Source organism: Gobius niger (genome assembly GCF_951799975.1).
Source record: "Gobius niger genome assembly, chromosome: 12".
Taxonomy (NCBI): domain Eukaryota; kingdom Metazoa; phylum Chordata; class Actinopteri; order Gobiiformes; family Gobiidae; genus Gobius; species Gobius niger.
This window is the reverse complement of record NC_136863.1, coordinates 5,923,385-5,943,744: the sequence shown is the minus strand read 5'-3', so window position 1 is coordinate 5,943,744 and position 20,360 is coordinate 5,923,385. Positions and strand designations below refer to the sequence as shown.

The window sequence follows — 20,360 nt, the reverse complement described above, 5'->3', positions numbered from 1 at the left end:
CCACATCGGGACTGACGTTCACAAAGACACAGCACTGAAGAGGAGAGAGGTGATGACGTACATGCTTGTTTATTTGTCTAAAATACAGAAGCTCTCGAGTGTTGGTTCACCTTGGCGTCTCCGCTGAGGGAGGGCTGCAGGAGGTGGGTGAGTTTGGAGTTCCTGAACGGGACGTGGAGAGCGTTACACTTCAGAGCACTGAACACCTGAGGAACAGAGAATTCATGAGGATCAGGCAGTTATGTGTATTTTGCAGTGTAAAATAATGAAGGTTGCCAAAATAGCATGTTATTTATAGTTGTTTGGCTTTTCTTCTTCACATTAAAACATGTGCGATCATGAGTTGTTCATAACAGTTATCAACAGTTATTCATCGATGTTGCTCCCTGGAGGGCTAGAAAGACCAGAGAGGGTTCGTTTGAAAGCTTGAAATCTAGTTTCCAACACGAAAGACCGCAAGTCTCCATCACGTTCTGTTCCAAAGTTATGTTCGGCAATGCTGTCCATGGCTGAGGGGTGTTGGGTTCAAAAATTAAAGTGCAATTCGGCGCCCCCTCCAACAGATGGCTGGCCTAGGAGGCCGCCGGGGTCGCCTGTACCTTGGGCCAGCCCTGAGATCGTTTCATTGATGTTTGACCCATACTCAGGGACAGTGGGTGGCGGGAATGCGAACAAATGACATCTATTAGTGAAATATTGTATAAGAACAATTCAAATTGCAAACAGCATTGAGATGGTTCATGTATTGCTGAAGTATTGACATTGAACCCTGTTTTTTAAGATGCTTTTGGGGAATTTCTAAAGTGGTTTGTGGTGCATTGTTGCAGCGCGTCTGGAGCCCTGTTGGTCAAAAGCAAGAAATTTTATGCAAAAGAATGTAGTGGTTCGGTAGGGCTGCAACTACCGATTATTTTGGTATTTTTTAACCGCTTGGCTGTGAAAATTGTACTTTTTCAAGCATTTTCCCTTATAAAGCTAAAGTGGCGAAGCTTGAGGGCATGTCGATGGAGTAAATTTAGAGTGAACATTATTTAGAAGCTCTTAATGCTAATCCTGCTTTCTGATTGAATAATTCCTAAAATTTACAATGTACAAAACACTCCTACCAACCCTACATTTTTTGCTGTTTTTTAAGATAAAAAATACAGAATTTTCATGTAATTTTTCCTCTTTATCTGTCTGCGTATGTATACCAAAAAAACGATCGATTACTAAAGTAGCAGTAATATTTCAATAATCAATTAGTTGTCGGTTAATCGATCAGTTGTTTCGGCCCTAGAAGCTAGAGCTGCAATAAAATACAGTTGGAGATCTGGAGGAAGAGCGAAGAGAAGATAGACGGATGTGGGAGATAAGGACAGGAAGTTTGTTTGAGTAGTGTTTCCCAACCATCGTGATGTCATATCGCAAAACATTAATGGGTTTGCAGCTGACTTTTTCCATAAAAATAAACTAATGGAGATTTTAAAAAGTAAAATACTGGAGTTTTTGTTCACATTAAACATTTGGACACTACAGGTGATCGTCATATATTAGAATATCATGAAAAAGTGTATTTCTGTAATTGAACTTAAAATATGAAACTAATATATGATATAGACTGATTACATGCAAAGTGACATGTCAAGCCTTTGTTTTTTTAATTTGCGTTTTTTACAAGCTGATCAATAATCATCAAAATCATAACAAGTAAAGACTATGCATATCTCACTTTGCATGTAATGTGTCTATCAGATATTAGTTTCACAGTTTAAGTTGAATAACAGAAGTGAATGCACTTTTTCATGATATTCTAATTATAGGACGAGCACCTGTATGTTTTCCATTAGTGACTCGGCGCTAATGGAGCTGTTTAATGACTCTTTTCTCTACTTTTTATACTATTGTTAATAAGGCTGTGCTCAATATATTGTAACGGCAGTATATCGCTATGGCGTATGTGACAATACACGTATCGTATCGAGCCACCTGTACCATGATGTGCAAATACAGTATGTTTGTCCAACCATAGCCTTTATTTAGAGCGCGACACAACATGCACTCTAACTAGTGCAATAAGAGGCTTAAAGGGGGGTGTTATGCAAAATCGACTTTTTCAAGCTTTACATCATGTTTATGTCATTCCCTCATTAAAAACATGCCTGAAGTGTTGCCTTGGCACATTCACGTATTTTTGAGTAATCTGTAAAAACTCTGATGGCGGCCATTTTAGGGATAGGTTTGCCTGAGTCCTCCTAGGAACGGCCCCACCTCCTGGAGACGCCTCCGAGCTTTCGTCACCAGCCGAGTAACCAACCACTGCTCCTCAGCAGAACCCCCTCCCCACTGATGCCACAGACAGCGTGTGGAGGGGGCGTGTCGGAAATTTGAGAGAGCAATTTTATACAAGGCAGTTATTTTAATTTACTGCATTTACAGACCAACAGAAGGTTTGGTCATCATTGTAGTGTGCTATAGACTGGTGCCATGTGACTGAAAAAAGCATAATAACCTCCTCTTTAAATTGCACACTGAGCTTATTCAGCATAATGAAAAAAAACTGGTGCACCTATAAGATCATTTTATCTGAAAATTCCGAATATATGTTGTGTTATGGACCCACTATCGCAATACATTTGAATCGCAATGCCTATTATACCATGAACTCTGTATCGGGATCGTTGAGTTGTTGGCAATACCCAGCCCTAATTGTTAGCTAATGTTGAGTCTGTGAACAATGTTTGCTAGTACCATTCATCCCGAACTCTATTATTTCAGATTAAGCAGGTAACACTGTACAGTACTTGTAGTAAGAGACAAAAGTATAATAGGTGTGTTGTTTTCACTTACAAATAAGAGTTTTATTTGGTAATTTCAGCAAATTAATCAATATTTCAAAATACTATATAAATTACAGGAATACTGGCCTTTGCCTCATCTGAGAAAAGGACGTCAACACTTCCTACCCTACCGTCTCAAACCCCCCACTGACGCTTCGGTACCTGTCCCAGAGCCGTGAGGGACTTGTTGATGGCCGCCGCCTCCACCAGCCTCTGTCCCGTCGCCTCGGTTTTAGAGATTCGCTCGGATCCAGCCAAATCGCACAGCGTCAGAGTGCCCCGAGACGAGAGCCCGGACACCTCATCAGAGCCCTCCACCTCCAGCGCCACCACCAGGTGAGAACGGGAACTGCAGCAAGAGGAACAGCGGCATCCAGTGGCGCGTTAAGAAAGCATATCAGGTCTAAAACGCTTAGTTTAGTTTATTATTAGGATCCCCATTAGCTGTGCTTTACAGCCAGCTAGTCTTCCTGGGGTCCTTGTTAAAAGCCTCCATATACAAAAACATTGTCAATATGACAGACAACAGACATAAAATACATTATAAAAGAAAATACAGCAAGCACAATGTGAACTTGACATCATTCTGCATCCTCAAAGATATTCAACACCAATATAGTTCTTCAATTGTTCTTTAAAAATTGATTTGTGGTCTATTGATATGAACCAGGTTTAGTGGCAATACATTCCATCCCTTCATAGCTCTATAGACACAAGTGCTTTTGAGAAAATTTGTATTTGATTTGGGAATTAAAAACCGTCCTTGCGATGCATGTCTAGTGTTATAGCCATGTGACTCTCTGTTGTTTTTAAATTGACTAAAGAAAAACATAGGATTATTGAGTTTTAATATTTTCCAGGTAGAGAATAACAATGAAGCTAAAGCTTGGTCTTTCACCTTAAAGGGACTATACAGAGTTTAATAATGTTAAAATTAAGTATTTTCCTCCCCCTACATGTTCCAACAATGTCCTAATGTGTAGAATGAGCTCAGACCTGTTCACCACAACTGCCTCTAAAATCCTGCACTGTCACTCAAAAAGGTGTTGATTCAGGTCCAAAGTGCCCTCATGCACATGCTTAATATAGAAGGTGCAGTTACACGTATGACCTGAGATGGCAGTAGTGAGTATAAAATAGCAAAATTGCTTCTAGTCCCTTTCAGCCCAGATGGGAGTGCATAGTTTTTACACTGGTTCTATAAGAGCAATTCAGTGCCAAACGGGCAGCTTTATTCTGCATCAGTTGCAGTCTTTCTAGATCTTTACTTTTTGTGTTGGCCCATATAATCTTGCAATAGTCCAGTTGAGAAATGATTAAAGTTCTCACAACAAGCTTGGCCATATGCGCTGGCAGAAACTGACGGCATCTTCCTACTGCAGCTAAGAAGATGCAAGTCTAAAGTGTGGGAAACGCTGACCTCTGTATGTTCATCTTGGTGGCTGCGATCTTGCGGTTCTTCTCCCCCGTTTCCATGGTGCTGAGGATGTCGGCTTCGGTCTGGACTTGGACTTGGGTCAGGCCTGGGACTGACACGGACTTGCCCTGGACTCGCAGGTCCAGAGCGGCTCCGGGGGTCTTAGACAAGAGGTCGTTCAGGGTCTCATTGTAGATCTCCAGCATCGAAATCTGAAAGACAAAGCAAGTTAGACAGAAAACAGTGGCAATGACACCTGGATGAGCGGTGAGGAGTTAATGGTGACCCGTTGAAAGTGAGTGAGTCAGTCAGTCTACACCGGGGCAGCTGTGGCTACAACAGTAACTTGACACTGCCAAGTATGGGATGAATGTTGGCAACAGCGCTTTAAAGTGTTAAAGTGATAGTCTGCAAGTTTAAATGTTTATGTTTAGTAGATGGTGTATAATTGGTGCAATTTGATGTAATGTAAGTAATATTAAAAAAATATATTATTCTAACATCCCTCCCTTTGCTGATCTCAGCAGCTAATCAGAATCCCCGATGTCATTACTTTGACCAATGAGACGAGCCTTTTCTTTGAACCGGCCTGTCAGATCCAATCAGTTAAAATTAATTAATAAAAAGGCTTAAAAAGAGTCATCAAAAGTGAAATATCAATTGTGTGTAAATTATGCTCTACAAGCTCGGCAGCTTTGGTGCAGTGCTGATGTCATAATAATAATAATAATGCATCGGTTTTATATAGCGCTTTTCTGGACACTCAAAGATGCTTTTTATTGCATTATTCGTTCACTCCATACTCGGTGGTGGTAAGCTACTGTTGTAGCCACAGCTGCCCTGGGGTAGACTGACAGAAACCAGTCTGTGCCATCGGCCCCTCCGACCACCACCAACCACTCACTCACTCACTCCATTCGCTAGGCTTCCTGGTGTTATCAAACGGTCTCCCATCCAAGTACCGACTAGGCCCTTCCTGCTTAGCTTCCAAGGTCTGACGGGATCAGGCAGAGCAAAGGCGGTATGGCCACTGTGTTGTTGTGTTGTTGCAGTGTCGCTACATCCGGGATTGGCTGGGATCTTTGTGCCATTTGATACCGCCATGTGTTGTACATCGCCTGCCTTGGCTCCTACCACATTAATGAAATTCTAACACTTACAGGAGTGGGAACTTACAGTATAAGCTCCCTTCTTCTTATGTACAGTATGGATGTAGATGTATTATATGAATGTATATTAAAATGTTCACATAATAATGTGAAAACAGTCATGATTCAATAAATCTTTCATTGATTTATTGAATCAATAAATCAATGAAAGACCAGAAATGGACAAACTAAGGTCCAGTGGCCAAATGCAGCCTACTTAGCCCTTCAAACCAGCCCTCAAACATGACCAAGTCCAATATATACTGGTTTAAAAGGGTGAACACCACAAATGATTTCACTGGCATGAAGAGAGAAGATGCAAAATGCTGCTGTATTTTTGCTTTTCTCAAGGTTTTAGCAGATTACAGTCTTTTTGAGAATTGTACTTCTCTCAAACCATCTCTTTTCTTCGGCTCAGATTATGACTTTGCTGTCAATAAGGTGTGGTTACAAACAGATGACAACGTTTTCTTGTTTACTGTGTACTAAAAATAATTCCGGACTGTTTTGATGCCTAACTTTAGATCCTAAATTCACCGTTTTCTTTGGATGTCTGCACTTACCTTTAAAGTGTACGACACCTTCTCCTTCTCGCCACATATCCGTAGCAGTTCCCGTATCGACCTGCAGGGACACACACACACACACAGGTCATAGCCAGGATTTCACACCTGAGTCTTACACTGTCACATGTAACAGTAATCCTGTGATGTCTGGAAACTTGACTTACTCAGTGTAAACCGACTCTACTGGTCCTAAATCCTATTCAATATTAATGGGCTGTCGTGAAGATGCCATGTCACATAATGAGCCACAATTAGAGTCTCCCGGCTTTCGGTGGCAAAGGTGATTGTCATGTCACTCCAAAATGGCTCAGATCAGTGTTGTTGTAGGATTGGGAACTTGTGGCACTCAGGGCTCCGTGGTTTGGTTCTGGTTTAGTTCAAGTCTAGTCGAGAAATTCTATGTCAACAATGGAATGGGTTACACACATTTAACTTGGCAGTCAGTCTGATTGCTTGTAGTATCAGACTGTCCATGAAAGGGACCTTTATGTTGTCTTTAAAAGCTTTTACACTCTTTGATCGTCTTGCTGTCGTGTTGTGCCTGACCTGATATTGACCCCCGGCTGGTCCTTGGTGCCCATCATGGTGTAGGTCTTCCCTGATCCAGTTTGTCCATACGCCAGAATACACACGTTATATCCATCCACGCAGGAGGTGATGACCGGCAGTGTCCCAGCAAACACTTCCTCCTGCAACATGGACAGATGGGAATAAAAAATTAATTAATTTAAGCAACTGTGCCACCCAGAAAATAAGTCACACACTGACGTTATTGTTCTGGCTTAGTCGTCCAGGAATTATCCATTATAGTGGACTTTGAAATATCTTCGACTGGACTGGGTTGGTTGAGAATGTTTCGTGTCTACCATAAAGGAACAGGCCACCATTTTTCCACACTGAGATATGTTCTTACCTGAGCTTAAAGGGACTATAAGGAGTTTAAAAATGTTAAAATTAAGTATTTTCCTCCCCCTACATGTTCCAGCCATGTCCTAATGTGTAGAATGAGCTCAGACCTGTTCACCACAACTGCCTCTAAAATCCTGTACGGTCACTCAAAAATGTGTCACTTCGGCCCGAATTGCCGTCATGCACGAGCTTAATATAGAAGGTGCAGTTACACATATGGCCTGAGGTGGCAGTAGTGAGTATAAAATGGCGAACTTGCTTCCAGCCCCTTTAAAGAAGTTTATACGTACCTGTACGCATCAACTCGTCTAAGCTCAGGTAAGAACATATCTCAGTATGTAAAAACGGTGGCCTGTCTCTTTAAGAAGCTTCTAATCACCACTCCTGTTTGACTATAAGAGCTAAACTTCATTTACTCCATAATTTCAGTGAAAATACCAATTTGCTGAAATTGTCTGTACATTTTCTATCAGATTTACTGTATTTTTGAAAGTCATGATGTCAAATTTTCAGTTATCTATTCAAATTCTTTTTTTTTTTTGGCGTTTGTGGGCATAAAATTATGTATTACTAAAATGGCATTAAAGGGACTATACAGAGTTTAAGAAAATGTTGAAATTCAGTACTTTCCCCTACAGTTCCAGTATAATGTGTAGAATGAGGCCAGATCAATTCACCACAACTGCCTCTAAAATCCTGCACTGTCACTCAAAACGTTGTTACTTCGGGTCTGAGGTGACGTCATGCACGAGCTTAATATAGAAGGTGCAGTTACACGTATGACCTGAGGTGGCAGTCGTGAGTATAAAATGGCAAACTTGCATCTAGCCCCTTTTAAGTCGCATTAAATTTGACTGTATAAACCCTGACCTTAAAAAGGGAAAACAATCTAACTTAGCCAACAAATTAAAGAAATGCTATGCCACTGTACCTGTGTGCTGTTGGATCCATAGACTTTATCAAACTGAAACTTCTTCTTGTTTCCTCTCTGCGTCACGGCCACGTCCTGCTCGTCTGCACTGTCCAAACACGTGTCGGTCTTCGCGCTCCTCCTGCATCGACAGAAGACCCTGATGTTCCCCTGCAGCTCCAGCAGTTTGTTGTACAGACTCTTCCTCTCCACAGCCTCTTTCCGGTACAGGGACCTGAGCTCCTCCACCTGCCCCGCGGCGCGCTGCTCCTCCTGGGTCGCTGTGCTGGCCGCCTCCCGGAGCTCCTCCAGCTGGTGCTTCACGTCGGCGAGCGCCTGCTGCACCGTGGAGCGCAGCTGCTTGTTGCACACGTTCAGGTCTCTGGTTAAAGTCCGCACCTGCCGCATTTGATCCGGGTCCAGCGCGGGTTTGGAGGAGGGTTTGGGGAGAGGGACGGCTGGGGCTCTGCGGCTGGTAGGGTTTATGCGGAGCAATAAAAAGAATTAAAAGTGATTCAGTTAACTGTGTCAACATTAAGGCCTTCATGCCAGTAAAAATGTTGGTTATAAGTCATAAAAGTACCTGAGCAGAGAGCGTATCTTCTGCCGTGCCTCCTGCTGGTCGGTCTCCAGCTCGGCCAGTTTGTGGTTCAGGTGTTGCACGACGTCGGTGAGGTACCGCACCTCCCTCTTCAGGAAACTGTTCCTCTGGAAGAGAGCGTCCACGTCCTTCTCTTTAGTCTGGAGTTTACTCTTCAGATCGTCGATGACTCGGTCCCTCTCCAACAGCGCTCTGCAAAGAATCAATCCAGACTGTCTGTCCAAACAAACAAGTTGCCACCTGAATGTATCTAACTGCTCTGATCTGGGGTTGCTGCAGTTGGTCAGGTCTAGGTTGACCAACACTATGTGCCCAAAGAATGAGATCAGCTGAACATCCTGAATGAGCAGGTTATTCCACCAATGGATTTCTTCCTCCCTGACGGCACGGGCATACGCCAAGATGACAATGCCAGAGCATGAGATGGATTGGCCGCCACAGAGTCCAGATCTTAACCCCAGTGAGAATCTTTGAGATGTGCTCGAGAAGTCTGTTCATTAACGTGCACTGTCCCAAACAAATAAACAATGAAAAGGACTCAGTAGGACTCAATCCTAATCCTATCCACGCTCATTATGAACAAAGAGAAGAGAAACATCGATAAGTCCCACTGTCTCCAAACCACCTTTCCTGTCAGTGAATTGAAAACACAGCCCTCGAGTTTCACCTAAATGAGTTGAGGTCGGTGTAGTCTTTGGGCACGGGCTGCAGTAAAATCTCTCCAAACATGGTCAGATAAACAGAGATGACCTCCTCAGAGTCGTAGTTGCAGTGTCTGAGAGCCGCGGTGATCTCCTTCTGATCCACCAGGCCTGGCAGGGCTGTCTGCAAACGCAAAACAAACACACTTTGAGTTACGAAGCGACCAATGATCGTTTGGGCTACAATTTTAACCTCACTGTGATCAAAGGCTTTAAGATGGATGTGTGCGGCTGACTGAGAGCAAAACATGCATTAATATCTCACCATGACCTGTTGGACCCTCGTTTTGACAAAGTCCAGGTCGAGTTCCCACTGCAGAGGGAGGATCAGCCACAGTCCGGCCTGAGGGTCCCAGAACCTGCACACGTTCACCCGTTCCTACAGAAACAACAGGACTATGATGATTTCACCCTTGAACAAGACTTTACTGCCCTTTCACAGTCAGTAACTTTAATGACAATATACAATAAATCGTAATGTAGTATTTGTTTTGTTTTTTCCACATGGCCAGTTCAACTTGAAAAGAGAGAAATCTTAAGTGGTAAAGAAAAAGGTGAAAAAAAAAGAGATTCATTCACTACTCAAGTACTGACTAACTGAGCGTGAGATTCTTATGGTTGTGCGAAAATATAATGTTCTTCAAAATGTTACTCAGGCACAGGTACTTGAGTAAATTATGTCATTATCACTATCCACCTCTATCTTCACGATGATTACACCGGGATTTGTGTTAATGAGGCTAATACAGTCCTGATCAAAAGTTTAAGACCAGTTGAAAAATGGTAAAAAATCACATTTTGCATGGTTGAATATTAGTACTGTATATTGAGGTTCTACGTAGAACTTCATGGGAGTTAGACAAAAAAAAAAAAGAGTAAACCTTTGATTGAAAACAACAGTTAATGCTCTCAGTTCAGGCGGGAGTTAAGAGGTTTTCTCCAGTTCAGCTTTAGCCAAATCCTGTAGGCCAGTGTAACGCCTCATTTGAAAGCTAAGATCTACAAAACTCATCTAAATGGATCTTTTTCCTCACGTCATCAGATTTTTTTCCCATCATTTTTTTTGGGTATTCAACTCATTTTTGTAGCTTTTTTGGTATTTTTTTTCTTCATTTTTTTCTTCATTTTTGTCACATTTTTGTCATTTTTTGTCATTTTTTGTCAATTTTTTGTAATTTTTTTGTCAATTTTTTGTCACATTTTTGTCATTTTTCGTCAATTTTTCGTCACTTTTTTGTTAAAGTTTTCTCACTTTTTCATCATTGTTTTCGTCTCAGTTCTGTCGCTATTTTCACACCTTTTTTCCCAGAAGCTTTTGGATTGGGGTAAAGCCAAATTGGAGAAAATGTGCTCAGTTCAGGTGGGAGTTAAGGGGTTAAAGGGGCTAGATGCAAATTAGCCATTTTATACTCACTACTGTCACCTCAGGTCATTCGTGTAACTGCACCGTCTATATTAAGCCGATGCATGACGGCACTTCGGACCCGAATTAACACCTTTTTGAGTGACAGTGCAGGGTTTTAGAGGCAGTTGTGGTGAACAGGTCTGAGCTCATTCTACACCTTAGGACATTGTTGAAACATGTAGGAGGGGGAAAACACTTAATTTTAACATTTTTAAACTCCGTGTAGTCCCTTTAAACTGAAAGAGACTGTTCTGCAGCTGATCCAAAGTCCTGACCTGATGGCAAAGGCACGGAAACGTTCTGCTTTTGAAAGACCCTGGACGATCCTCAACCCAAACGAAGGCTGTTACTGGAGCCGACTGCAGCCCAATCAGGCAGCGCTTGCAAAATGTGATTTTTACTGTCTTTCAGCTGGTCTTAAACTTTTGATCGGGACTGTATGTCAAAATAATCAAGGTCACTAACAATCCTAATGAAAAGTTCTCTATGCATTATTCTCAGCAATGACAAATCCCATCAGTCAGTCCCATTTTTGAGGACTTTGAACTAACAACAAACAAACAAAATTAAAGTCATTCTCACTGACCTCGAACCAGTAAGTCATGACGGTGCCTTTGCCCTGGATGTAGGTGCTGCTGGTGCGGTCGTCTTCTCTGAATACAGACGGGCCACTGCTGGTCTGCAGCTGACCATAGCCCTGAGGAAGAAGATACGGCAACAACACCAGTGGAACACTTTATTAATTACTACTGCAAACACTACGCTCAACGAGTCAGTAGAAATCCTACCTCAGAGTTTGGCGTAATAAAATGTCCTTGGCTATACCACTCCTGGGGGAAAGGCTGCAACTTCTGAAAAGAATTGTAATTTATTTTTTTGTCACAATAATAACATTACAGAAGGGAACAAAAGCTCTTCGTTTTCAAGTGACATTCTTGGAGATTAAAACTCTAACCTCGTAACGCTAACGCAATTATGTTACTCCGAGGATGACGACAGCTCACATTAAACTAAAAAAAAGTTGCAGTATTTAAAGGATACCTGATTTTTTTTTCTAGTTATAGCATGAATTGTCCTCCTACTGTAAGCTCAGACATTTGTAGGAAAAACACTGCATCTAGTAAAGTTTAAAATCAGTTTAAAATCAAATTTGTCAAGCAACTAATCAAAATCAGGATAGATTCTAAACTCTAAACTCTAAAAAATCTATATCACCGCAAACCAGATGCACAGATGACAACAGGAGTCTATGACTGATAAAGTCATTTGTGTAGTTTGCAGCACCATGAGGGAATAATAGAGACAGAGGTACGAATATCGCGTACCTGCGTCTCGTCCACGTAGACCCGGTTGCCGTGGTGATTGAAGCAGCTGTAGAGCATCCCGTTGTTGTGAAGGAAACTCTCGAAAACCAACGACAGCTCTTCGTTCTCTGCCACTGGCTCCTATGTAAAAAAATAAAGTTTCTATTTCTATTATTTTAGTATTTTAATAATTAACTCACAGCAGCGGGTTGGCTCTGGATAGCAGCTGGTGGCATCTTTTCGTTTTCCATCTTTTGCTCATTGTCTTTGTTGGTTTTCAGGTTCTCGTCGTCACTCTGCAGAGACTGGACTTCTACCACGTGGCTGTCGGGCTGAGGCGCCTCCACATCCGCCTTCAGCACAAAAACATAGAGCAAAACAAAGGTGAGATCAAGCCAAAGCAGCAACAAACGTCTTGAATAAAGTTTGTCTTTATAGGTCCTGGTTCTCCAGCGTGTAGCTCTGAAGTCTTTCCAAGTTGCTCCTTCCCAAAGAATTTTTCCATATCTACTCAGATCTGATGAGTCAAATGACTGACTTAGCAAAGGAACTCGCATGTATCAAACATAGCAGATAAGTCGCCTGGACCATGTTGATTAACTTGAGGGTGTTTCGTCAGAAGCTTCTTCTCGCTCTTGTCTTTAGAAGTAAGACTGGTTAAACCCACACTAGAGACCACTTTCAGCCCAGGTCTTTTGAAGACGAGAGAAGAAGCTTCATTTCATTGATTCATTTATTCATTTATTTCAGGCAATGGCACAGAAAGTACAGTAGGCCTATACAGTATGTAAACATGATGATCCATTTCTACCTGAAAGGGAGTGGGAAGAAGATAACTTATTTAATCCCACCCCCAGTTCCCCATTCAGAGATTAATACATTCAACTTCACTGTTACTTTGTTCAAGGATTATTATCAAAATGTTATATCATGGTGGTATTACCACAAGTAACAATAATTATTACATTGTAACAAAATTTTATACTAACAATGTAAGGAGAATGAACAATATCACCGATGATAATGGACAATATACCAACAATGGTAAGGAAACATTGAGCACTTAACACTATGAGACAGAGAACAACAGAAATTTAAATTAAAGACCCTTATCTCTATATTTTGACCAGACCTGATGTTTATATAACTGTTTATTATACGGCTCTTCACAACGTAAGTAGAACGCTCCATTGATTTGAATGGGATTTTCCGGCATTCTACCGGTCATTTTTTTCTGATAAAGGACCTCTGAAAAAAATACTGACTGCTGCCAATGGCAACAGAGTTTGTGCTTTCATATCACTCCGCACGTACGTAGTAGTGGGCACTATCTCTGTCCCCGTCTTGTTGGGGGAATCGCTTGTGAAGTTAACGTGAGTCCGACTTTCAACTTACCCAGAGATTCACCACCATTCCTCCTCTCCAACTGTGCCTTCAACTAAGTAGCTAGGCTAGCAACTAGCCTTGCTGCTTCTAGCCTAGCCAAACGTTGCCAAGCAACACGCAAACTTTTGGGAACAATTTGCCGTGGAAATCATTAAATAAACCTTTCAGCCTTCATGAAAGTGTATGAAGTTTATGTTGTGTGTGTTCAGTTGGCAAATGGCCGTATAATAAGCGGGATAATGTATAGAACGCTGGTCATTATCGGGAAAATAAGTACCGACAGGGCGAACCGGTCTTGTTTCACCCTGAAGGTACTTATTTTCCCGATATACATTATCCCTTACTTAAATCGATGGATGGTTTTGCATTGCTTGTGCTGTAAGTCCAGTTTGTTCCAGAGTTTCACTCCGCATACAGACACAGAAAAACGTTTGTGAGTTTTGAGCTCTTGGCAATGTAAAATATCCAAAACCTCTCAAGTGATGAGCTCGCACTGGAGTTATGAAAAAACATTGTAGGTTAGGCGGTAATAATTGGTTGAATCCTTTATATAAGACTAATAATGTATTATATTTTACAAGATCATAACATTTTTGCAACTTTTACTGCGTAAACAAACAGATTATGAGTATGTTCTAGAAACCCGACCATGTGAATGATCCGCACTGCTCTTTTCTGTAATATGATCAGAGGATTAATTGTGTTCTGGTAAGTATTCCCCCACACTTCTTCTGCTTCTACGCTTCTGTAGCTAGAGGCAAAATGTCCTTGATTCAGTCAGCCCAATCCAGTCGACAATGGGTAATTGCAATTCCATCGTTAAATAGAAGGACACAGTGGTTCATCTGTCAATTTGGAGCAACATAACCTCACCTCTGCTACAGCAGCCTTGCAGAGCCCTTTCATTCCGATCAGAGGAATTATACCCTTCAATTAATGAAAACAAAAGACATAGAAACAATCAAAAAAACTCACTGGACCACAAACATGTTCGACTGATTGCAACCATTTCAAGCGACCAAATAGTAACACGATTAGACGCGTTAGGTGTGCATGTGGCTTTACTGAGTATTTATCCTTTTTCCTTTTAATAGACTGGCCACAATAAAAGGCCACAGTGAAATAATGTGAATCAGCAGTGCAGTAAAAGCAAAAAACAAAACAAAAAAAGGTATGGTGATACCTGTAAAGTGTCGTCGCTCTGAGCGGCAGGTGTGGAGCTTCTGGTCTCAGGCGGAGCCAGGCGTGCGCTTTCGCTCTTCTTCTCCTCCTGGGCCTCAGTCCTCTCGCTCGCGGTGGTACCCGTCTCTCCTTGGGCTGCCCCCTCCCCTGCTGCTGTTCCGGTTTGGGTCGTCCTCTCTGGTGTTTGCAGCTTCTCTTCTTCCTGAGGCACACTTGTCGTTTCCTCTCCGACCTTTGCCATCTGATCGCGGGACGCCACCATCTGTCCTCCTCGACTGCTGTCATCAGAGTGCGCGGTTACATTTGTAGCTTTAGTGACTTTGTGAAGTAAATGTGGCTTACTTTTGGGAGTAGGCACGTAGATTCATTGAACCATGGCATGTAGATTCAGTACCATGAGTTCCCATTGGTGTGTTTAAGATGAGCGAGGCGGGCTCAGGCAGTACAGTAGCTGGTTATATCACATAAACGTGCGCCTCTTGGGCCGTGTTTTTACGGTTATCTTCTTGAGCAATGATTACGAGTACATAAAAATGCCACAGTCAATCAGTTGTCTTTCATTTTCATCCTGAGTAGATATATTGTTGCATGTTGTAGTACTGCATAATTCTACTTCGGTGTTTTAAAATGGTTACGTGTGATGTCATTGGAAATGCGTGTATAGAGCTATGTTTTCTAGGAAAGACTTGGGACCCACTGAAAGCGGTTCTGTGATCCACTTTTAGGTCCCGACCCACCGGCTGAGAACAACTAATCTACGGTGTATTTTCGGGAAACACTCAATTTTCACATTCATTTTGTGAGATCGACAGACGGATCGGTGCGGCGTCAGCAGTGATGCGGTCGCTGTATCGGTCTGTCGTGGTGAAAAGCTCTCGATTTACCGATCGATCTACGTTCCCACTCTCACCTATGGTCATGAGGTTTGGGTAATGACCGAAAGGACAAGATCATGAATACAATCGTCCAAAATGAGTTTCCTTCGCAGGGTGGCTGGGCGCACCCTTCGAGATCGGGTGAGGAGCTCAGTTACCCGGGAGGAGCTCGGAGTAGAGTCGCTGCTCCTTCAAGTCGAAAGGAGCCAGCTAAGGTGGCTCGGGCATTTGTTCCGGATGCCTCCTAATCGCCTCCCGTGGGAGGTGTTCCAGGAATGTCCTAGTGGGACAAGGCCTCATGGAAGGCCCAGGGCACACTGGTGGGACTATGTCTCCGAGCTGGCCGGGTGTGGCCTCAGGGTCCCCCCAGAACAGCTGGAGGAGGTGTGTGTGGGAGCTAAAGTCATTGATTTGGGTTTTTCTTTTTTGTTTGTTTTGTGATTTGGGTCACCTTAGTCAAAGTCATTATGTTGAGTTTGCTTACCAGGTTTTAACTAGAAATAAAATAAAACCGTAGCTTTATAATAAATCAGCCTAGATGGTCTTGTCTCAGTCTCTCTCTTTTGGTTTCACGTCCATAACGTACCAGGTGCAAGTACCACAATTGTGGGATTTTGGGGAAGCCCAGCCACTAGGCTCCTTCCACTTGGTTACATGTTTTCTGTATTAAATTCACACCAAAACTTAATTCCTTCCTTGCTTTTTCATTTAAAACATGTTTATTCACAGGGATGAGTTGATAAGTATGCCATACAACATAGTACAATGAATCAACTACAGTTCATGATCAATAGAAAGGCATCATAATTAGTAATAGGAGCTCAAGGTCTTGTTTCACAAATATTTGCTTTCCCTAACTCCTAGTTTCAATTTTCATTTTATTCTAAAGGCAACTGGTCAGTATAGTCACTTTATAAGTAACAGAGTAACAGAGGATTTTTTGTAATAATTTGACAGCTGAAAACATGTTATTACTCTGTTATTTTGAGTTCATTAAGTCAAAAAATACTGTGGTCCATTGTCGGTCCTGAGCAGGAAACATAACATTCTCTACCCACCTCTGTCTGTCATCTTGGGAGTCTGGCTGTCTCTCACTCCAAGTCCTCTCCTCCCCGGCCTTCCCTCTTTCTTCCTGTGCCGTTCCTCTCCCTGTTTGACCCAAGTCTTCTCGGCACTCCTGCGCTTCCTCTCCCCGGGCCTGCCCTCGCTCCTGCTCGGTGACCGACGCCCCGCTCCCCATTTCTCCAGACCTTTGAGCACGGGCTGGAAAAGACACACTTTGAACCCCAAACAGGAGAGACACAAGAGAGCCGAGAGCGTAACTCTATCTGACACATGCGCACGCACGCACGCACGCACGCACACACACACACACACACACACACACACACACACACACACACACAGCCTTGTACTGCTATCTTAGTGAGGACACTCATAGACATAATGTATTACCCAGACCCAAACCCTGGACATCTTGCTCTTACACGTGCACGTTTCGGCAGAACACCAGAACTTTTTTATTAGCATGACCCCTTAAATCATGACGGGCACCACCTCCCATATTTTATGTATTAGGATTAAATAAATAGATTAGTCAGTTAAAAGCTAAGCTAAAAAGGTGGGTCTTGAGCTGCTCTTAAAAACATGAACGTTCTCTGCAGCCCTGAGCTCCTCCGGCAGGTCGTTCCAGAGGCGAGGGCCGTAATATTGGAAAGACACCTCACCATGAGTGGTTTTGTTGACTTTAGGAATAACTAGGAGACCACTGAGGAGGAGCAAAGGGGCCGTGAAGGTTCATAAGGTAAAAGCAGTTCTGAAAGATAAGAAGGACCAAGACCATTGAGATATTTAAAAACCGTTAAAAGAACTTTAAAATCGATCCTGAAACACACGGGGAGCCAATGCAGCGATTCTAAAACCGGTGTAATGTGGTCCCGCCTCCTGGTCTTCGTCAGGACACGAGCTGCTGAAGTTTGTAAAAATTGTAAACCTGAGATACTCTTTTTGGGAAGACCAGAAGGCAGGGCATTACAGTAGTCGATACGACTGGTGATAAAAGCATGCATTAGCTGTTGTCACCATCATGTACTCAAAGTCTGAAACAGTTTCCGGTGGGCACAACAATGTCTTATTAAAGTGAATGCCCTTCAGTCATGTATTGCTGGTGTAAAATCAAAATAAGTTGTGTTTACAGCTGTGCCAAACTTCTACTCTGACTTCAGACTGATCACTGAGGAAGAACATCTAAAACAATGTCCCAGGGAGCAGTGGTTAAGAGGAAGATACAGATTTGACCTCTTACACTGTAGAATATAACTTTTCCCTTTGTTAGAAAAAAAAACCCTTATAGTATACCAAGATAGGAATATTTATATAGAATAACTAGTTCATAGGAGTTAATATTTGTGCTATGAAAAGACACATGTAAATTTAAGAACAATAACCCTGAGGCCAGCTAGTGCAAGACAATGTTTAAGCAGTAGGTGGCCAAACCTATCCATTTTGGATTTAAAATGTCGCTAGAAAGGTAACTTTGAGAGAAGTAGTTATGGATATCATATAACTGTTTCCTTTTCAAACCTAAAGAGTATGTTATTATTTTATTTTATTTTTTACAAAATAATGTGTTGAGCTTTGGTGTCTGTTGTACTTCTTACTGATGGATTGCTTTGATATCTGTGCTTTTTTTTTTGGGAGGGGGGGTATTTTTAATCAGGCAATTGCTTTCTTCTCCCATTACTTTAGATAAATCATGAATATGTTAAATATCGTGTGTACAGCCCTCCAAACACACGATAATGATCATTATAAAGCAAACTTAAAACAGTATATGTCTAAAAAGCGTAGAGATGAAGGAAAACACGATCAAAACAAACCACTGGCCTGGGCTGCGTCTCATCTCATAGCCCCACAGACACGCCATGTCATGTGACTTTATCAAACCTGGAAGTGCTCTCAACGCAGCAGCTCAACGCACAAGATTTTATTGCTTATTTCTTGCTAAACACAGTAATGTGTTGTTTTAAAACTCATATATTGTTACTTGGGCAAAAAGAAAAAAGATTAAATACGAATTTCCCAAAAATATTACCATGACATATGCACTTTAAGGGCCATGTGCAAGTCCCAGTTATCGAAGGGATTCTCCCTCTTCTAAAGATTAAATCATGAAAGAATATAATTTCTCTTATAATAAAAACATAACTCATTTTTATGCTCATAAACTTGTTTAATTGGAAGAGGAGGAGGAGTCGTTTAGAAGACGGTTGAATGCATCAGTGGGACTCCATCCAGCGACGTCCACAGTTTATCCAAACAGATGTGACAACGCACCAATGATAGCACTTCACATATGAAACAAAACAAAAGCAATGTAAGAAGTAACATCATGTCTGCTTTAAAGTCTGAATGTGTGAGAAAAGTGAATGCTTCCTTGATGTGAAATGTTTTAATGATTAAACTTACCCAATAAAAGGCTTAGGCTCTGGTCCAGAAGCGAGTGCCTCCGCTTGTGGCTCAGGCTCTGGTCCAGAAGCGAGTGCCTCTGGCTCAGGGTCCGCCTGAACTGCACAGACAAGAAACAAGACACACTTATCATGTGCAGTGACTTCAACACCTTCGACTAAAATGAACAAAAAAGGCAGAGCAGCCGCTCCCCAAAGTCTGGAGTGTGACTTTCTCCTCACACTGTAGAGAGGAAGATCCCATGAGGCCCAAACAACAAGGATTCACTCAAGTCAAAGGAGGAAATCGTGCATTTCAGAGAATAACTACGAGAAGTAAACTCTCGACGATTTAGCCTCACTACGATTCTAATCAAGTGGTTGTTGACACTGAGGGCCAGATCTTGTGGCGGGGCACGGGGTGGCGCAGGCTCTTGGCGAATTATTTTCCGAGTGGCGGTGCTATATGTGCCATTCGCCTCCGCCGCCTGTGAGGGGGCGTCACAAGAGGAGGTGACTGCACTGACGGAAACACGGCTGACATTCACTTCCTCGTTTACATTGCGCTGTCTTGCGTTCTTTCTTGAGCCTTAGGCTCTCACAGGTCAAACTAAAAACTTTTATTACCCCATCGTGAGCTAAACCATGTTCACGTCTCGAGAGAAAAAGAGCTACAGCGTCCGCTGTGGCGCGGATCGGCCGCGGTTGGCGTGAACGCGAAGCAAAACAAAAGCACATGTTCACACCCCACTCCCACACAACCACTCTCCTGGACGCGGAGTCGATCTGGTTGGAGGAAAATGTGTGTCTCCACCCACTTAAGTGCGCTAAGTCTGGAGTGGCAAGATCACAAAGTGCGCTACTACTGAGCGCAAAATGTCACGCTATCGTCTCCGTTTTGATGCACAAGATCGGGCCCTGACAGTGACACTGAGGCCCCCAAGGGCCCAAAAACTGCTGACATTTATAAGCAGCTGTATGAGAACTGTTTTAATGATTCAGACCCATTCATAGAAAAAAGAGCCCACAGTGTGCTTACGGACAAACACAAAACTACACCAGTGTCTGTGAGAAAATGCATTTACCTGAAACCACCAAGAAAACGGCCATCACTGAAAAGACAAGGGAGAAACGGTCAGTATTTGTCACATTTACAGAACACAAAAAAGAAGAAGAAATAACATTGGCCAATGTGCTGGTAAGTAAGTGCAGACACTCTTTCATATCACATGGTAACACTCCATTCAGTACAGGATGAAGTGGGAACTACGCTCTGTCCCAAACATCACGTTTGTCCGGTCTAAGTGGCTAAAGTCAGTACGTTAAGAAGCACTGGTAGTAGTTGTAGCGGATACTCACGGGCCAAGGCGCTGATCTTGAGGAGAGTCATTTTGTTTGGAGTTTGAATCAAAGACCAAGTGAAGAACGACTGGTGTTCAGGGCTTTTATCTGTGTGTGGAATTGCCTCGGGACCCTTTATGGGTGTCATGCATAGTTCAAATGTAAACACCCATGTATACTGTACTCAAACATGTACTATTTGTACTATTTGCAAACAGACTAAGGCCCCTTTTGGGTATTTACTGTGTTTTCATGTACCACTGACTGCATAAATAATTCCCTTTCCGTCCTAGAGAGTATTGAACAGGACATTAGTATGTGGACGCACTTCCCAGCTTCGGTCCATAGCA

General features: G+C 42.5%; 1 long non-coding RNA gene across 1 annotated transcript; it reads right to left on the bottom strand.

The window, feature by feature from the left end:
- Positions 1–18,460: 18,460 nt before the first annotated feature.
- LOC306971550 lies at positions 18,461–20,073 on the bottom strand. The gene is made up of 4 exons (XR_013793460.1): positions 20,029–20,073; positions 19,755–19,781; positions 18,692–18,791; positions 18,461–18,570 (listed from the first exon to the last, which is right to left on the bottom strand). It is a non-coding gene; the product is annotated as an uncharacterized lncRNA (long non-coding RNA).
- Positions 20,074–20,360: the final 287 nt, after the last annotated feature.